The sequence below is a fragment of the Nyctereutes procyonoides genome, unplaced genomic scaffold (genome assembly GCF_905146905.1).
Source record: "Nyctereutes procyonoides isolate TBG_1078 unplaced genomic scaffold, NYPRO_anot_genome, whole genome shotgun sequence".
Lineage (NCBI taxonomy): Eukaryota > Metazoa > Chordata > Mammalia > Carnivora > Canidae > Nyctereutes > Nyctereutes procyonoides.
The window spans coordinates 1193035-1210155 of NW_026575158.1; the positions used below are offsets into that span (position 1 = coordinate 1193035).

At 35.2% G+C, this 17121-nt stretch overlaps 1 protein-coding gene and 1 pseudogene across 1 annotated transcript in view; one reads left to right on the forward strand and one right to left on the reverse strand.

Moving 5' to 3' along the window:
* Positions 1 to 17121, forward strand: part of ROBO1 (roundabout guidance receptor 1) — a 409328-nt gene that overhangs the window by 170893 nt on the left and 221314 nt on the right. The gene's annotated exons all lie outside the window — the stretch shown is intronic.
* Positions 1039 to 1368, reverse strand: LOC129502333 (ATP synthase subunit f, mitochondrial-like; annotated as a pseudogene).

The following is a 17121-nucleotide window of genomic DNA, read 5'->3' on the forward strand; positions in this document are numbered from 1 at the left end:
GAACTTAATGATACCATCTTCAAAATAGGTACTCTGTGTGCTCCCAGGACCAGATAAATCACATTTTTGTTCATTGGCACCTTTCTCAATGGACAGTAGTTGGATGTTAATCTCAAACTTCTGGTTTATGATTACCTTTTTATTTATTATTTTGTTGATCATTTCTCACCCTTTCTAGTTATGACCTTCTTTCTTAGGTAAATTAGACCATCCTTTCAGAATATGAGCAAATTTTGGTGCTCTAGAAAACATCTCATCCATTTGGCCAAGACCTTTTAAAATGTTTGATATTTTGGCAAACTATAAAAGTTAGTCAAAATATGAAAGGAACCTATAATCTTCATTGCATTTTTATTGGACAAATCCCTATTAAAATCGTATACAATTTCCAACATATATACAATTTTGGAAAATTTTTAATAGTTGCCGTAAAGGATTTATTTGGGAATTATAATGTGAACTTCCAATTCTTACATTTAGGTAAAAGAATTTATGGCTCATTTCTGATTATAAAAGTAAAACTAATATGTGCTCTTCCAAGAGAAATCATAGAATACAGAAACGAATAAAGAAGAAAGTAGAATTCATCCATAATCTTGACATGCAGAGAAAGCAACTTTTCACATTTTGGCATATATATTTTCAATGCAAATATATTCCTTGACTTTGAAGTGATTATATTAGTGAAGCTTCTCCAGAGAAACAGAAATAATATTAGGTCTACATGGAGGAGAGATTATAGACAAAATAGGAGATGGGAGGTGACTGACAAATTCTGCAAAGCATACTCACAGACTGGAGATTCAGAGAAGAGTTGATACTGCTGTCTTGAGTCTGGAGGTAGAATTCCTTGTGGTGTGAATGGAGGGAGGAGGGATGAGAAGGTATCTCAGCCTTTTCTCCTAAGGACTGCAAGTGTTTGGATGAAGACTTCCCACATTATAGAGGGTATTCTGATTTACTTAAAGTGTACTGATTTAGATTTTTTTTTTTTCTGAGTGTCAGTCATCTTTTATTAGAGGTTGATTCTGAGTTAGGTTATGAAAGATTCAAAGGTGCCAGGCATAGGTAGGAATGCCAAGTGTGCCTCCACACTGGGCCCTCACCAGTGGCACCACATAGCCGCTCACCTTTGAGTTCCTTGTAGTAATGACAGTAGATGAACAGCATAGAAGCTGCCAACACCATAGAAATCCGAGCAATGTTTCCTTTCTTCACATTAACGTACTTGTTGTAATACCCTTAGTAACATCTTTGAAATGTTCCAGCAATGCCTTCAGGGGTGAAATCCTGCATGATTATCCAGCTTGGTAGCTCTCCTAGTTTCACATCCATAAGCTTCTTCTTCACTGGTGTGGAGGAAACCATTTTGGAGTCCTGGGTGTCCACTCTGCTGGGGTTGATTTAGATGTTACTCACATTTAAACAATAACTTTTCAGTAACATCTAGACTGCGTTTGACCAAACAGCTGAGTAACATTGCCTTGCCAAGTTGACATATAAAATCAACCATCACAGTGACCTTATATATATTTATATGTAATATTAAATGTATCCTATGTGCACACATGCACAATATAATATACACACATACTGTATATAACACATTATTACATGATGTGTATAGTATATGCGTTATATATAGTATGTATATATGTATATAATATATATGTGTACTATGAATACATGTAATGTGTATGTGTGATGTTCCTTACTTTCTTCATTTCCTTTGTGTGCGACTTTTGCTTACCACCTCTCCTCTCCTTTCCCTTGTCATCTTCCCTCCATTCTTTCCCTCTCATCCTGCTTCTATCCCCTCCCCTGCTTTTCCACTCAAGTAAGTGATGACTCCGAGAACTTGGTTCAAATCTGCAAAGTCATAAGTACCAAATGCTTACTGTGATCTTCATTGGCACCTCCTACAATCACCTCAGAAAGTGTCTGAAACTGAATTTATTATTTCTTCAAATCTATTCCTTTTTATTTTTTTATTTAAAATGAATTTAAATTGCACATTTTTAATGTCACCATTCTTACTATCTATTAACCATTGTATTCCCATGGACTGGCCACCATAAATAGACTCTGTTGACCATATATCTTATAATCCATCACTACCACTTGGCATTTCTTAACTATGCCTCTGCCTATGGCCTCCATCCCCTTGAAAAACTGCTTTCTACTTTGCCATTGAAACATTTATTTGAGGGGATCCCTGGGTGGCACAGTGGTTGAGTGCCTGCCTTCAGCCCAGGGTGTGATCCTGGAGACCCGGGATTGAATCCCACATCAGGCTCCCTGCATGGAGCCTGCTTCTCCCTCTGCCTGTGTCTCTGCCTCTCTCTCTCTATGTCTCTCATGAATAAATAAAATATTTTTTTTAAAAAGAAACATTTATTTGATATGCAAACCACATCTCATCATTTATTTTCTACAAATCTCTCAAAAGGTCTTTGTCTTCATGATAAAATAAAATTTCTTAGCCTGTTACTCAAAGTCCTTTATGATTTAATCTCTATCTGGTTCCCTTGTTTCATTTATAGATATCTTCCTTCTTATTGCTAAAATAACAGGGCACTGAATAGTGATGACAAATAATTGAAGAATGAGGAAGCATTAACTATTTTTATGAAAAGTTATGATAAGGAGAAATTACAATCCTGACCACATTTTTTCCTATTTTTTGGTAACTTTTTAAAAACATTTTTCTATTAATTTGTTTATTATTATTTTAAGTCCACTCTATGCCCAACATAGGGCTTGAACTCAAGCAAGAGCAAGAGTTGCATGCTCTACCGATTGAGCCAGCCACGTACCCTTTGTAGGTAATTTCTTAATGTTGTTTGGTTTGCTAGTCTCCAGTTAAGGAGTTTTGGTACTGGTAGTATTATCTAATAAGAGTTGTTGTAACAGGGACGCCTGGGTGATCAGTGGTTGAGCATCTGCTCAAGGTATGATCCCAGGGTCATGAGATCGAGTCCCACGTCCGGCTCCTTGCACGGAGCCTGCTTCTCCCTCTGTCTGTGTCTCTGCGTCTATCTTTCTTTGTCTCATGAATAAATACATTTTTAAAATCTTAAAAAAAATACAGAGTTGTTGTACTACAGAAAGTAGAATGGGCATTACCGTAGTGAAAAGAAAAATGTTTTAATGATAAAGAGTCTCACTTAATTGGAGTCAGACATATTTCAGAGTGTTTTAAGTACTCCTTCCCACAAATCATCATTGTCCTTCTGTTTAACATGTATTAAATTGCTTTGCTTAATTATAAATATCCTACAATACTAAATGAAATTCTTAAGTAGTTTTAGTTATTTGAGAGAAACCATGAAAAATGAATGCATGCTAAATGTTATGTTTCATTACCTAGGAACTGATTCTGAATTAAAACATGGTTTAAATTTCTGGGAAGCTACACACATTGGCTTAATGTATTGCTTAAATTTATAATATATAGAGAGATTATTGTTCATAATGTTGATAACTAGCATAAGCATCTCATAAGTGTTTGCTTATAATGTTTTTATATTTATGTTATGCTTTGTTATGTTCTACTAAAAATACTAAATCCTTAATATTTTAATAGGAAATCAATGTCTTGTTTGACAGCCTATAAATTATTTTGAGTTAAATGAAGGGGATTAACTGAAAAACAAAATCTCAGTAGCAAAGCTGCTTTATATTTTCAAAAAGTTATCTCTGCTTTTTGTTGTTTTATTTTCAAATAATTCTATTAATTTACTTTTTATATTTTCCATACCTTACATTGTTGAGGATCAGTCAACAATGGTTTATAATACTGATACACACCTTATAAAACTGATTTACATATTTTCAAGTGCTTTCAGTTTCCCTTTCCAAATAAATTCTTATACTTTATCTGTGAGAATTATTAGCTATAAATTATAGATAAACATGTAGTAAGAAAAAGCCAAAAATTATTGAGTGTTCTTTGTATAGCAGATATATAACAGTTAATCTCCACAACTGCCTTATGATGTGGAAAATGAGACCTGGTGATGGTCCAGACGTCCCCAAATGCCAAACATTCTTATTATCTTAATTTTGGAGTAGATAACAAATATATTTTTTTTGACAATACTCCAAGTAAGCTAATAGACATGTATTTTTCTTTAAAAATGTATTTATTTGAGAGAGAGAGAGAGAGAGAACATGAACAGGAGGAAGGAGAAAAGGAGAGGGAAAAAATCCCCAAGCACACTCCTTGCTGAGCACAGCCACCGAAACAGGGACACAGTGACACAGGGCTCAATCCTAGGACCCTGAAGTCATGACCTGAGCTGAAATCAAGAGTAGGATGCTCAACTAACTGTGCCACCCAGGCGGCCCATGGATGTGTATTTTTCAAATGTAATCTTATATGTTTAAGATTATTTAAAAGATGTATATGAAAGAGTAAAGGTAATAAAGATTGTTATCCCTCTGTTTCCCAGACCAGAAATGGACTTTCCAGAGACAGAAAAAAATCCTATGTTTATCTTCTAGAATCTTCTGTTATTGTGTTCTCCAACAATCTATGTGTAGACCAACCAGCAGGACAAAAACTGAAGAATTGCACTGATAAAATGAAGCCATAATTTACTGCAATGATTGGGTGTGCCCACCCATGCCACAGCACTTCTGCCTGAAGCATCTCTGCGGCATCATCACTAGTCATTGTGGACGGTTCTTATTCTAACAGCCCTTTTCCATATAGGACTTCCTGACAGACTTTTGTGTTCCCTAAAATTCATGAAAGATTTTGTTTTATTCTATATCACATATTTGCTTCAATAGTTTACCTATGACTTGCATAACAAAATGGGATGAAAAAGTTTGAGCTCGGGATCCCTGGGTGGCGCAGCGGTTTGGCGCCTGCCTTTGGCCCGGGGCGCGATCCTGGAGACCCGGGATCGAATCCCACGTCGGGCTCCCGGTGCATGGAGCCTGCTTCTCCCTCCGCCTGTGTCTCTGCCTCTCTCTCTCTCTCTGTGTGACTGTCATAAATGAATAAAAAAATTGAAAAAAAAAATTAAAAAAAAAAAAAAGAAAAAGTTTGAGCTCTTTGTTATTTTCTTGCTGGTAGGGCCTTGACCTTCAGTGTGATTTCTCATTAAAATTGTTATTTGGTTTCAAATTTAATATTAAAATTTACTAGTAATAGGTTGATATAGGTACCTATTTTGGGGTACCTTTTTTCTCTTAAAAAAAGTTATTTTCATACTCTGAAATAAAGCTTATTAACCCATATTTGGAAACATAAGTTTGCAGCCAAACTTAATGCCCAATGCCACCCCAAAAAGGGGACTTAAAATGTGTGTGTGTGTGTGTGTGTGTCTGTACATGTACTTATATGTATGATATATGACAGAGAGGTTGATTGAAAACAACATAAAGGGTCCAGCCTAGCCTTATCTGTCTTAAAGACGTGTGAAAACTTTATTAAGCAATAAAGTTTAGTGTTACTCCTAGAAGGATGCTGTGAACCTCCCTTTAAATCCTTTTGTATCTTCTGTACTTGCTCTTGCAAGGCACACTGACAATAGCTAGAAAAGTAAGATGAGATGAAGAGAAGAAAGAATATGAAATGTATAAATTATTTTTTTATTTTTATTTTTTAAGATTCTTATTTGAGAAAGAGAGAACACAAGCAAGGGGGAGAGACTGAGGGAGAAGCAAACTCCCCACTGAGCAGGGAACCCAACCTGGGCCTCATTCTCAGGACCCTGGGATCATGACCTGAGACAAAGGCAGATGTTTAACCGACTGATCAACCCAGGTGCCCTGAAGAGATATAAATTATTTTAAAACTCAAAAACAGGCTTCAGATATTTACTTTCAACTTTATGTATTTATTGATATTCTCATAATAACTGAGCCTTTCAAAAGAGACTAAATTTCTCTTTGAGCATTCTCAGAAGGAAAACTAGTAAAATCAATCTGACTTGAAGATTTGAAAGTGCAGTTGTTTCCTTAAAGATCCTTTAAAAAAATGACCATTTTTTCATATTTGATTATAACATGATATATTGAAGTAAGAGATAAACTGGGAATCAAAGGACCCTGGTTCCTGCCAAGACTTGTAGTGGAACATGTGTTTCTGAGAACATTCCCTGTGTTTCCCTTCAAAGTAAGTGAAAGTTGTTGGTTAAGGTCCCCTAACTCTCTATAATTTTAAAGCATTGCTCCACTAAACCCTACTGAACTGCCAACTGAGCATCTCTACTTAGAAGATGGAAGGGACGCCCTAACCTCACTGTGTCCAAAACAAATATCTAAAGACTGATCTACCCCCTAGCCTTTGCAGCTCAATACATAGACATTCCATGTTCTAGTTGCTCAACTTAAAGGCCATAAAGTCAGGCTTGACTCCTCTCTATCTTTCATACCCCTCATCCAGTCCATCAGCAAGTCTTGTCATATGTGCCTTCAATATGTATCCAGGCTCTCATCCTGTTTTTGTGTTACCACTACTGTGACAGACAGAGCCATCATTGTTTCTACCTGAGTTACTTGCAGTTACTACCTAATTGTGCTCCTGCTACCATCCTGCTCCATACCCACATCTCTCTTTCTTCTCAGGGCATCTAGAATGATCCTTTTAAAATGGAATTCATGGGGCCCCTGGGTGGCTTAGTCAGTTAAGCATCTGACTTTGGTTCAGGTTGTGAACTCAAGATCCCGGGACCTGGAATTGAGCCTTATGTCCGGCCCCATGCTCAATGGGGAGTCTGCTTGTCCTTCTCCCTCTCTACTCCTTGTGCATGCTCCATAATAAACAAACAAACAAACAAACAAACAAATAAATATTTTTAAAGATTTATTTTTAAAAGATTTTATTTATTTATTTATTTATTTATTCATTTATTTATTTATTTATTTATTTATTTATGAGAGGCAGAGAGAGAGGCAGAGACATAGGCAGAGGGAGATGCAGGCTCCCTGGAGGGAGTCTGATGTGGGACTCAATCCCAGGACCCAGGGGATCATAACTGAGCCAAAGGTAGATGCTCAACCACTGAGCCACCCAGGTGCTCCAGTAAATAATATCTTTAAAAAAATGTAATTTACTTCGTGAGAAGTAAACTCTTGGATGTTTTGATCTCACTTTGTGTCAAAGCCAAAGTCTCCACAGGGACCATGAACCTCACATGATGCTCATCATCCCTCTACCCCCCACCCCTGGCGCAGGTCTCTCTTTGACCTTGTGTTCTCTACTGAGGCTCATTTCTCCCCAGGCTTACAGGATACCTTCAGCCTAGAGAGTTCTATCAACTGCATACCCATTTGGTTTGATTCTGTATTTCCTTTAAATCTGAGCTATGCAACCTTCACAAAAAACCTGATATCCTATGTAATAGGGCAACCTGCACCATACCTACCCGTACTCTCTCACCCCCTTTACCCTGCTTTAGATTTTCTACTTAGCACTTATCACTGTTAGAGCAGACTCCATCTTTTTTTGTTCACTGCTTCATCTTTAGGATCCAGAACAAATTCATTTGAATGAATGAGTGATTGGATGGAAATAATTCCTACTGAAGTTGTGATATAACTCTTAAATACTTTTCTGCCTTTGGAGGTGGGATAAAGAAGTAATATCTACAAATTTGTCCTTTTCCATTAAAGAAAGCTAATAAGCTGATTTAAACTAACACATTTCTTTGGTTGTTGAGAAAACATAAAATCATGGGATGTTTCTTACATCCAGAAAAGTAATAAGGTCGTACCGTTCAGAATGCACAGGCTGGGACACCTGGCTGATTGAATTGTTATAGCTTGTGATTCTTGATTTCTGGGTCATGAGCTCAAGCCCCACATAGATATAGAGATCACTTAAAAAAAAAACAAGTCTCTAAACAGAATGCACAGGTTAGTTTTATGTTGCCTTTTGACAAGAGCAAGTTGGAGGAAAAAGATATTGGAAGGCTGCTTAGTTGTCTGATAATTTTTATAATCATTTGTCAGGTTGCCCTTTTTCCAAATGCACTGTTGTCATACAAACAAAACAATTATATATATAAAAGATAATGCATTTAATTATCTTAACTTTAATTTTAACCTGAAAGCAGAATTTACTGCAAATGAACAGTGAAGAATTTCTAGACCAGATGAGCTGCCCCAGTTTTATTTCCTCTTTAACTTAGTGTGTGGCCTTGGGGAAGTTACATGCCCTTACCAAGCCTGGGCCCTTATCTTTAAAATAGGTGTAATAATAGTCATAATAATGCTACTCTCTTACCTGCTTGACTGGTTGTTAAGCTTAATAAGATAATGGCTGTTTAGGACTTTGAAGTCCTTGGAAGTAAGATGTTATTAATATGAGAAGAGAAGTCTTACATTTTCCTGATATTTATAATTATTTTGGGGAAAAAACACCATATCCAGATATTTTGCCATAGCTTCTCTGACAGATTCATGGAAATGTGTTTGCCCTCTGTAGACAAACTGTTTGAGGTACAGCTTCAGGTACTTCACATGTTGCAACACACAGTTAATTTCTAAGATCTACCAGCTTCACACATTGCAGTGTGTGTAACTAATAACACATTGCACACATTGCAGTGTAACTAATAAAGGGAAACAAACTGTGGCCCAAGACATTTCTGGCATCTATTATGGAAGATACACATTTGTCAGACTCCCATTTTCTATTATATTAATTTGAGAAACTCTTTAGAAGTACTTGTCCAAGGTAAACTTGGTGGCAGTGGCTTCTTCCTTTTGCTCCTCTTCCTCCTCCATTCTTCTTCTCTTTCCTTCTGCTTTCTTCTTTTTTTACTTTTATTTCTTTTTTAAAGGTTTTATTTATTTATTATGAGAGACATAGAGAGAGAGACAGAGACAGAGGCAGAGGGTGAAGCAGGCTCCTTGCAGGGAGCCCGAGGTGGGACTCAATCCCAGGACCCCAGGATCATGCCCCAACCCAAAGGCAGACGCTCAACCTCTGAGCCACCCAGGCATCCCTCTTCTTCTTTTTTAGATTTTATTTTTAAATAATCTCTACACCCAATGTGGGAGCCAAATTTACAACCTTGAGATCAAGAGTCACATGCTGTACTGACTGCGCCTGCCAGGCACTTCTAAACTTGGTTTCTTAACAAGTTAATATTCTGTCCCCTATAGGATGTCTTTGAGCCAAGATGATGTCTCAAAAGCAGGTATCTCTAAAAATCTAAAAGGATTTCCCCTTCACTTGCCTTTTGTTTCTTTAAATCATTTTGTTTTTCAGCCTGGAGCCTAGATTTGATTAATCGATTTCCCTGTTTTGTTTAAGGATTGTTTTTATTAATGCACTTTTCAAGCCGAGACATGGCATTATCGCCTTCTAGATCGTTGTACTAAGTGTTGAGATCTTAGCAGGCCAGCTGCAGCAGCTGTGTTTCCCCTTGGATCTCAGAGCTAAAAACTTTCATCTCCTTTGCTGTCTCAGCTGCTGGTCGAAGGCTACAGCCTTCCCATAACTCAAACCAGTTTCAAAGCAATGTAAGTAACCTCTCTGGAATGCTTTTGGAAAAACCACAGAAAGGTTCTTTAAAAGTACACCACTTATATACTTTAAATGAATGTTTCCATTTTAAGGTAATAACAGCATAATGTCAGGAGTCAACACATGGTATTTAACTATACTATGAACATAGTGTGGGCTTGTCTAGATTAGACCAATTAAAAACAGGAAAAGAAACACCAAAGTCAATTGGAATCCTTAAATTGGTCTCGTAGTTGTGGAATCTATGAATCCAAGATTATATTTTATAAAATTCTATTTATAAAGTAACATTTTCTGTAGTCTTAACAACTTTTCTTTCCTATCTAAAATATGACAGAAGAGGTACCGTCATCATAAATGAAAATGGTATTGATTGCTTTAACTGGAGAGATGTTTGATATTCAAAGGAAAGACTTTCAGATTGGACATCGGTTTACTTGGCAATGAGGAGGATCAAATTTGCATACATTTTAATAACAATTTGTTATATCAAAACATCAATGCAATGAAATGTGATTGATGAGTTAAAAGATTAAAGGTCATTTTAGTGAATTTGACATTTACCTCCAAGTCAACAAGAAGACAAGCTTGTGGCTTTTATATTTGTCTTGCCTTTGCAGAGGAAATTTTCACTCAAACCTCACTGATTCTGACTTTGTGGTGACTTAACTAAAGAGGGACTCCTTGATGCAGTTTGTTTGTAATTACAAAAGAGATTACAAATTAGATTTTACATTTATATCTTTCTTACCATCTCCCTAGTGTTTAGTGGCAGGAAGAAGCCTCACTCTAGGACATTGGCAGAGAAAAAGAAGTCTTTGGAGCTTATTTAAGCATATATTTGATGTTCTATAAAAATAAACTAAATTCCAATACTTAAGAGTCTCCAAGGGCCACCTTTACAAACCAGCAAAGCAGAGCATGCTACCACAATCCAGGAAAAATAATTTACTTGCCTCAAGAATTCTGCGCACATTGTGTGTGTGTTTTTTTTTTTTTTTTAAGTGATTTACTGCACGGATTTTAAGGCTTTTCTTCATAATCACTTGTATTACCTTATCTGGAAAGGCAGCTTATTGCAGTCCTCCAGAGCGAATGCCTGTGCTACTGGGGGATTAAAACATGTAGACACGCTATCACTTTCCCCTTTGGAGGCTTCCCAGACATTATGGGCATTATGCTTAGCTTCTGCTGACCCGTTCTTGAACTTACGCCATTCAAAGCCAGCATTTGTTTGTGTAGTAGTTAGAGTGGCCTTTAAAAAAACTACATTTCACAAGTTATCTTCTATCATTTAGCTAATTCTTTTCCAATAAGTTTTTTTTTCCTTTAGGAAATAAATACCTACCTATCTCTCTGTCTCTAAATCTAAAAGATTTATATATAATTCTTTAGGAAATATATTTATCTATGTAAATATATATCAAATATTAAAATATTATCTATATATTTATGTGTACATGCATACATGTGCACAATATGTTATACATGCTAAGGCACATGCACATAAAGGATAATGGAAATATAATGTAAGGTATGAATGTGAGCCACATACATAAGTTTTTTGTTTATAGGACCCATGTTAAAGGGAAAAAAGAAAGAAGTAAAACTAATCCTAATAATACATTTGATTTACCTTAGTATCCAAAGTCATAGCATTTTAAAGTGTAATCAATATAAAAATTATTGAGAACTACATCCTTTTTTCATACCAAAGTCTTTAAAATCTGTGAATTTTACATTTCTAGAACATCTTAGTGTATGATAGTCGCGAATGGTTAGCAGCTGCCTTATTGGACAGTGCAAGTACACATATATACTAAAATACTATTTTGAAAGTAAATCCTTAGGTAGGCTCTTAGAATTTTAAAAGTGTCAGATTTTGACCATGTTTTTCCTTTAACCTCTTTAAGTATAACATAATTAAGAAAGTGGTATTTTTAAAAATTTTAACAGAATTACTTTAGTTATAGACCTATCTTTTAAAATAGCTTTGATGCATTAAGATACTACACATGTTTGGTGGTGCACTTAAATCTATAGCCTCCATTTTCCAGAGACTAGCTTGGAGGAATTTCAAGGCGTTACCTATACCCAAGTGGAAGCTGGGATTCATTAATTATTAAACCATAAGGCCATCCTAACTTCCATGTCTCTTACTGAATGTATGCTTTCTTGATTAATTGAAAATATATGGAAAAACTTTCATTTAAAATATTTTAAATGTTAGAACCTGACTTTAAATTTGTATTTTATTATACTGAGAACTATGGTGCAAAATGGGAGGATTTTCAGGTGAGACAGAAGTGCAGAGGGAACGATCTTGCTCAAGCACAAGGTTTCCTGGAACCCTCTAAATGATTTGCCCTTTGCTCATAAACTTTCCGTCATGGTCAACATAGAGCCTAATATTGATTTATTCAGTGAACTATCTTGTCATCTCTGGGCTTGGATCCTTTGACCTTTTATTTGTTCCTGTAAAGTTATGGTGTATCACAAACTTCTTTCTTAATAGATCCTTTGAAGCTTTGAAAGGCCAGGAGACTCTGTGTGAATATATTTAACAGTTGGATAATCCAGAAAAGGAGGTTAAAAAAAATTGCAGACAGCTAAAGGTCAGAAAAATCCGATTGAGTCCAAAAACACAAACAAGTTATCTTTAGGAGAAGGGACTGAGAAAAGAGAAGGCTTGAGTTTGGTTTTATCCTAGCTAATCAAATTCACTTTGACTTTCTTTGTAAAACATATCAAATATGCATTTCCTTCAGAATAGCTGACTGGGAGACAAAATGAATTTTATTTATGTATTTTTAAAAGATTTTATTTATTTATTTGAGAAACACACGTGTGTGATAGAGTGAGCAAGCGAGCGAGCGTTCATGTCAGCAGTGGGGTTGCGGGGCAGGGGAAGAAGGAGAAGCAGGCTCCCCACTCAGCAGGGAGCCCAATGAGGGGGTCAGTCCCAGGCACCTGAGATCATGACCTGAGCCAATGACAGATGCTTAACCAACTGAGCCACCCAGGCACACTGGCAAAATGAATTTTAAAATGTGACTCCTTCTAAGCAATGTAAAGAAAACACAAACAGCAATTTTAGCAGTATGACGCATATAAATGGAATAATTGAAAATTATTTTTCCCAAAATACTGGTATTAACATAAAGTGATGTCAGTGACATTCATATGGTCTTCTTTGTGCTATTTGTCATAGGCACATGTAGGTAAGCTGTCTATACTCTGGCTTACAGATGAGCTAAAGATAGGTTCAGTAGACCAAATCTTAATGAAATAAATGTGGACTCACATTTAAACTTCCATTCAATTCATTTCATATCCTTTCATTCAATTTATTGAGAGTATACTTTATTATATTGACCTACCACCTGATAGTTCCTCTGCTACATGGATATTTTATTCTTTACAAAAGGATTCTTTCTAAATTTCAGTTTCTGGAATTACTTTTTCCTAGAAATCTGTCTATAAAAAAGAATGAAAGTTAGCTTTGTATTTGATATCATATAATTTATTTCCAGCTCATGACATAGCTTTTATTAAAACTTTTGGAGAAATATATTCTTATTGAAAGATACTTCCTCTGAGATATGTTTACCTATGGTTACCTAGTACCTGTTTGTTCTTGGTGTTTTCTGTGCAAGTATAACTGATTAAGGGAAAATCGGAGAGCTTCTAGAGAGTTAAATTATATAAAACATGAATTTTGTGTAAAGTATATTAAAAATAATTAACTCCTGCTTAACAGACATTTGCTATGATATAAAGCACTGCTGGAAATGGAATTATGAACTTAAGTTTAGCCTCATGGAAGGTAAATCTCTCTCTCCTACTCAGTGAAGGAATGAAGTACTGATTTTTGGTTCTGAAAATCGGATTATTATTTTTCTAATCAAGCTATTAAATAATTAAGACATTCGCATAGTTGAGTATTCAGAGACTTTAAAAATTATCTGTAATAGAAAGTCTTCCTGCTTCCTAGTTCTTCTCCACAGGAAACTTCCAAATTGTTAGGTTTTAGGGGATCCTTTCAGAGATAATTTTAAAAATATGAAAATAAAAGCATATTTATCACACAAATAGTATAGCATATTATACATATTGATACCAGTACATGAGGAACTTCCTCATTTTTATTATTATAAAGACACATAGGTGCCTGAATAGGGTATATTTTATCCAGTTCCATCTAAATATACATTTGTGTGGTTTCCAGTCTCTTTACTGTGGCAAACAGTGCTAACAATGAATAACCCTGTAGAAATGTCATTTTGCAAGTTGAAAAGTGATCAGTGAATAAATTCCTAGAGTTAAATCTGTGTCAAAAAATATATGCATCTATAATTTTATTAGATATTGCCACTTGTTTATTTTTCCCACCAGTTATAGGAGTTATCATCCCACCATTGAAGCAAGATAGTTTCTATTTCTCCAAAACCTTCACTAATAGCATAAAATCATTTTTTGTGTGTTTTGTTGAATTTTTGTCTATCTGATATATCATTAAAGTCTTAATTTGCAGTCCCCTTGTTATGGGTGATGTGGAGTATTACTTTATGTGTTTAAAAGCCATTTGTGTGTGTTTGTGAGAGAGAACAATTTGGTCATACTTTTCATGTTTCTCTTGTTAGTCTTTTTCTTATTGATTTGTATGAGTTCTTTATATATTAGGGAAATCGTAATGTGTCATGGGAATTGTAAATATCTTCACAGTTTGCCATTTGTCTTTTTATTTCATTTATGGTGATTTTGCAGTACAGAAAATTGGGGTTTAAGTGATTGACTTTATCGATTTTTTTTTTCTTTTTTGACTCTGGCTTTTGTGACATTGTTAGAAAGGCTTCCTCTACTCCTAGGGTATAAATTAGTTCTCCTATTATTACTTCCACTCCATTTATGGTCAAAATTAGGTAATTGGGCTGAGGCAAGTGTCAGTAGTTCTGAACATTGTACTGCTTTGCTGGTTAATTATGGCTAGCACACTGCAGAGACCTTGTACTTGCTCTGATTGAGGAAAGGAGGGGTTCCTTTATGTTTCCCATGGGACCCAGCCCCAACACTTGAGTGAACCTCCTTTAAGCCTAAAGAGTACAGCAATAAGAAGCTGTCTAATTTCAAGTCCTGCAGGGAGATAAGCAAATGCCTGGTTTCTCTAATGCTTTATCTATGATTTCTGTTTGCTCTGATGATCAAGAGTTATAGTTTAGTTTTACCTGTGATTTAGGTTTATCCAGGGCCCTTCCTTCTCATTATAGTACATAATTTGAGTTGACTATGTGCTATTAGTGTCCATTATTATATTAATACATTTGTTATTAGTTATAAATAATGAACTGTGATATATATTTTATTCACTCTTCATGATTATTAGAATTAAAAGGCTTATGGGTTTTTAAAACTTTTTTTTTTACTTCCCATTCTTCTATTTACATCAATATAAATTCATTTTCTACATTAATTTGTCATTTAATATTCATTTCAACTAAGTGTTTTAATCATACTACTATGGAGGGATTAAGGTTTGACAGTAGAGTGACTCAATAACCAGATATGCAATTTTGTGCAGCTATTACTGATAGCTCGTGCAAATGTGGCCTCATGCGTGGTTTCCTCATCTTTAAAATGTGGATATTAACAGTACTCATCTCAGAGGATTGTTGTGAGGATGAATGAATTAAGACTTATGAGGCACTTAAACTAATTTATGGCATACATTAAGGCTTCAGTAAACATTACTGATCATTTTTTTATATCATTACTTTCCAATTATGAAATCCAGGTTCAGATAATTTTGTTATAATATATACACTATTTGTTCCATTTGAAGGTACAATTTTAGTCATTTTCAGGTATCACCAGATCACAACAATTTTTTTTCTTTTTTTTAACTCTGAGACTGTATCTATTTCCTTTGGATGATTGAGACAGCTGAACATCTAATCCATTCATTTTGGCCTTCATTGTGATTGAAACAGCTGAATCAATCATGCAATGATTTGCTTTGATCATTAAGACAGCCAAAATGAAAGCATTGGCCATGCTGTCTAAGGTCCATTTATTTTGGAAATTACTTTTGACAGGTAAGACATAGTCCGATATTGCCTTCTTGACATTTCATTGATATCTTGTGTGGCTTCTAGTAGCATATTCATCATTTAGCTAATATATTTTTTGTTATCATTTGTTCTCTGTTATCTCAATAAATGTAAACAGATGATTCATGGGGGTGATTCATTCAGAGCTATTTTGCTACACATGGCCTGAGAGGCAGCAGAAGAGGTGGCATTTTGCGCTTTTGTTGCTCTTGGGTGTGATCTAAGGGATGGGCATAGTTCAAAGGAGAGCAAACTGAAGTGGTTCCAGAGAAGAAACGGTTTTTATATGCTTACATCGTGACAAGTCTAAGATTTTCAGTCTAGAAAGATTTTGTTTGAAGTGGGTATGATTAAAGGTGATAAAATCGTGCTGTTGCTAAGATGAACATGAACTTGATCCTAATGAAGGGACTGTAATAAATTATTTAAAGAATTAGTTTCAGAAAATAACTGTTTATTTAATAAACACTGTTTATCTTTTTCTACCCTGAAAAATGTTTACTGTGATGTTTTATTAATATTACTGACAAGTCTTACTGGGAAAAAAAAATCCAGCACAAACCAACATAAATTCCTGGACTGGGAAGGCCATCAATTTTATACATACACACAGAAAAGACCAAGTACTCAAAAATGCTAACAACCAAAATTTTATTTGAATATTGGACAACTGTAAGAATGAAATGCAATGAATCTTACCTCTTTTAACTCTAATATCTTCTGAAGAATTCCACATCTGAGATAGATCGATCCGCCTGGGGTGAGATTCCTAGCCAAGGATAGATTTTAGAAAAAAGATAAGCCCACAAAGAAAATCTCTCAGGATCTCTGGAGAAGTATTTTTTGTTTGTTTGTTTGTCATGTAAGGTCATGGCTTGAAACAATTGAAGAGCAGGGCACTAGCCCATAGTAAGAAACATGTAGTATTTAGATTTGATTAATGAAATACCAGAATGTCTATATTGGGGAGTGTGGTAAGAAAGAAGGTTGAGAATTCTTTGGCTACTTGTCTTTGAGCAATGACTTCTGTCTCAGAGAGAATTAAAAAACAGTGATCAGCTTTAGAAGTAGTCAGATCACATAGCAACCCAGAAAGGGAACTAGACAAGATTCTTGGTCATGTATTGATCCTTAAGTACGCATACCTTGTGATCACTGTCAACAGACCTTTAATTATGAGGGATAATTTTTTTTGGTAGTTCCTTTCATAATGCATTTATAGAATCAATGAAAAGGAAGCATAGAAAGGTTATCTTGTAATTCTTATCAATCTGAATTAAACTTTTAAGAATTATAATTAAAGATATTAACATACTAGCTGAAGTTATAATCACAATAGATGTCCTTAAATGTAAAGATGTGTTTGACACTATTAAGAATCTTGAAATCACTTAGAATTTTAATATAGGGTTTTTTTGTTTTGTTTTTTAAGATTTATTCATTTGAAGGAGAGAGAGGAAGAGTAGGGGTGGGGGAAGGGCAGAGGGACAGCAAGAGAGAGTCCTAAGTAGACTTGGGCTGAGT